A 4,272-nucleotide genomic window follows, 5' to 3' on the forward strand; every position below is an offset into this window, starting at 1 on the left:
TTTGCCTAAAAACTAATAAAATTCTATTAAAAACTAATTAAAACATACTAAAATCTACATGAAATTACCCCCAAAAAGCGTATAAAATATCCGCTCATCAGTCAGCAATTTCTGGATAAAGAAGTGGCCCTCTTAGGTGTCAAGACTTACAGCATCCGTCGAGGGGTACAGTACAAGGTCGTGGAGTCTGAATATCGCCGGTATGTGGGCAAGTGTTCTGAGTTCTGCAATGGTTGCACATTGTTGATTCGGCTTAGTCTCCGACAGCGAAAGGGAGTTTGGGAGGTCAAACGTTACAACGGACCGCATACTTGTCTCGCCACCTCGATTTCTAGTGACTACAGGAGTTTGGATTACCATGTGATATCGGCATTCATTATGCCAATGGTTAGGGCTGATGCATCCGTCAGCATCAAGGTGCTCCTAAATGCCACCGCCACACACTTTGGGTTTAGGCTGACTTACAGGAGGGTCTGGTTGGCAAAGCAGAAGGCTGTTGCCCTCATCTATGGTGACTGGGATGAGTCGTACAACGAGCTCCCAAGGTGGGTGTTAGGAGTCCAGTTGACGATGGCTGGTACTGTTGCAGTCCTAAAGACGAGCCCTGTTCGTGTCGGTGGACAGTTGGACGAGTCTCGAGCTTATTTTCACAGAGTATTCTGGACGTTTCCACCATGTATCGAGGCATTCCATCATTGCAAGCCCCTAATTAGTATTGACGGGACCCATCTGTATGGCAAGTATGGGGGAACGTTGCTTGTCGCGATTGCACAGGACGGGAACTCCAACATACTCCCTGTTGCATTCGCATTAGTCGAGGGTGAGAATGTTGAGTCATGGTCCTTCTTTCTCTCCCACCTGCGTGAGCATGTGACACCGCAGCCGGGTCTGCTGGTTATCTCGGACAGGCATAACGGCATCAAGGCCACAGTTGATGCTTCTGACGAAGGCTGGTTACCTCCGTCTGCATACCGGGCATTCTGCATTCGACATGTTGCGGCAAATTTCGCCCTCACCTTCAAGGGCAAAGACGCAAGGAGGCTACTTGTGAATGCGGCGTACGCTAAGACCGAGGTCGAGTTCTATTACGGGTTTGATATTCTTAGATCCGAAGACCCGGCGATGTGTGACTGGGCGAACCGGATTGAGTATTCATTGTGGACACAGCATTGTGATGAGGGGCGTAGATTCAGACACATGACGACGAATATATCTGAGTGTGTGAACTCGATCCTCAAGGGTGTACGAAACCTTCCTGTGTGCTCGCTAGTGAAGGCAACATACGGAAGGTTGGCCGGATTATTTGTTCGCAAAGGGAGAGAGGCTGAGGCGCAGATGGGAACCGGACAACAATTTAGTCAGCACTTGGTGAAGTGTATAGAGGCCAACTTGAAGATGGCTAGGTGCTTCACGGTTACTGTGTACGACAGAGATAACTCCGAGTTCACCGTTGCAGAGACAACTCCGACTGGTTCTTTCTCACTAGGTAGCTACAGAGTCTCGCTTGCATATCAGACATGTGACTGCGGATACTTCCAGGCACTTCATTTCCGTGTCCCCACACACTGGCATGCTGTGCCTACTCACGGCTTACATGGGAGCCTTACGTCCACCAGGTGTATCGTCTTAGTTCGGTCTTCAGTGTTTATCAGATGGGTTTCACACCTCCCATTCTGGAGGGTTTCTGGCCACCATATGATGGGCCGACTGTCATCCCTAACCCCAATAAGAGGCGTGCGAGAGATGATCGTCCGAGGTAGATCCAAACCGGCCAAAGAGATGTGGGCTTTGTCGGCAGCCGGGCTACACACGTCGGAGTTGCCCACAGCTCGGAGGAGCAGAGCATACACGGGGGCATGAATAGGTGTTTTGGTGGATTTGGTACTTTTGTTGTTTCAATTTCACGTTTACATTCCACTATTATCGGTTTTCTTACTTGTAGTTGGTGACTGATAGAATTTGTTAATGTCAGTGTGATGTACTTTGAATGGGATTTTAGTTAATGAATATGTTCTTTCTCCGCAGTTTTAAACGAAATGTATGTCTAATGCACACCAGAATAAATAACCGTGCGAGTTTTGTTAAACCATGATGCAAAAACTATGTTCGTAACTTAAATTGCTGTGTGGAACGAATTCTTAGTAATTCGAACAATCTTAGTTCGAATTACTTGCTGGCTATTTCTTCACTCTAATTCGAACCTAATTGGTTCGAATTATATGGTTGGAGTTCGAACCTTATTGGTTCGAATTATTTGGCAAACGTTTTGCAAGCTGTAATTCGAACCTAATTGGTTCGAATTACATGGAAACTGAGTTCGAACCAAATTGGTTCGAACTACATAGAAATATGCTTTGGTTGATTGATGAATCAGATTTTGCTTTGGCTTATTTGTGTCATATTCTTCTCTCCTTGGCTTGTTTATGTTTTTTGCCCTTAATATAATTTATATCTACGTTTTTTAAAATTTATACACATAAATTAGTAAAATGATAATTTAATGCTTGTGTTGGTCAAAAAATGGCTAAAAATACTAAAAATTATTAGCCTCTAAGAATTTCTCAAAAAAAAAATGTTATTTGATAAGCACCATTGCTTAATAAAAAAAAATGGGACGAGGGGGGAGTTAAGTACGATTTTGGTTTCTATATAAGCCAAAAAAAATTTTCGTCCTCAACATTTTTTCGCATACAAAATCATCCCTAAGATTTAACTTGATTTTAAATCCGTCCTTAGCTTAAGTAGTGTTTGGTTGATGTTCATGTCTTATTAAGGCATAGACACGGTGACACATGTCTGCTGTTTGGTTTGGTGAGACACAGATTTTTGAAGAACACAGGAGGACACGGATGAACATGGAGACACTAAATTTGTGTACCTCCAATTTGGTGAGACATTAAGACACAACTTGTAAGACATTAATTTTTTACTCTTTTACTGTTATTCAATTTTTAAAATTTGACCTCTTACCTCCCCAAACCTTTCTTTTTCCTCTTTCTCTTTTAGATTCTACAACCAAACTTATCTTTCTATTTTCTTCAAAAAAAAAATGCACATTAATTTTTTTGTTTATTTAAATTTTGATTAATCTTTGATAAATTCTGAGTTTTAGTTTTCTATTTTTTCAAGAAAATCATATATTTAATATTTAAATGATAATTTAAGATGATATAAAAAATATAAAAAGAAATAAAAATTTAATGGTGATGACATGCAGTGTTTAGGATAATGGGTGTACAGTGATGGTGGTAAAACTTGTAGTTGAATGAAGGATAATTCAATTCTTTTTAGATATGTGTGTCTTGTTCCTTATTTTTGTCAAACACAATACATAAACACAAATATTTTATATCCATGTCTTTATTGGGCTGGAGGCGGAAGCAGAGGTAAAGGTGGATCGTAGACAACTTTTTCTTCTTCTTTCCTTTCCCCTTCTTTTTCTTCACTTTCCCATTTATAAGAGTAGAAATACTCTCTTTTTTCTTTTTTTTTTATTTTATAATTTTTTTTGTTATAGGTAATTTGGTCTAAAATTTTAAGATTTAAGTAAAAATGACGATTTTAAAACTTAGTTTTAAACCTTAGGGATGATTTTGTATGTAAAAAAAAGTCGAAGACGAAAAAATTTTCGGCTTATATCTTAGGGACCAAAATCGTACTTAACCTTGAAAAAATTATAACTAATTTATATTGGACAAATAATTTATTTGTTTCCTTAAATAAGTATTGTGAATTTAAATTTTGTCTTATGTATATCATAATTTATTGTTCAACAATAAATTCTTAAATAAATTTTAAAATTTATGACAAATTAATCTTTAATTTGTTGGCATAAGATATATAGTGAAAAAAATTGTAGGAGTCATAAATATTGTTGTCCATAGTAATAATAATAGTGTAGTTTTAACTTGTTCTCTTGAATAATAACTCTAGAGATCAATTTTTTAGACAAAATAAACTTTGTTTCGCTCTAGATCACCATAAATCTATTGTAAAGCCCAATAAAAGAGTTAATCTTTACTTTAGTCTCTGAGATTAGTGAATTATATTGATTTGGTCTCTGACTTCTCAATTGCTACAATTTAGTCTCCCATATTTAAACCTTCAAACGACGTTATTTATTGCCTTCTTTAGCGCCAAAACGCATACGACATCGTTTTAATATGTCTAGCATGACCAGGCTTGAGCTACGTCACTAATGGTGTTGAGTTCCAGCAACGGAAGATATACAAAAGACTATATTAGTGCACTTTTTTAAATTTTAGGGACCAA

The sequence above is a fragment of the Arachis hypogaea genome, chromosome 4 (genome assembly GCF_003086295.3).
Source record: "Arachis hypogaea cultivar Tifrunner chromosome 4, arahy.Tifrunner.gnm2.J5K5, whole genome shotgun sequence".
Taxonomy (NCBI): domain Eukaryota; kingdom Viridiplantae; phylum Streptophyta; class Magnoliopsida; order Fabales; family Fabaceae; genus Arachis; species Arachis hypogaea.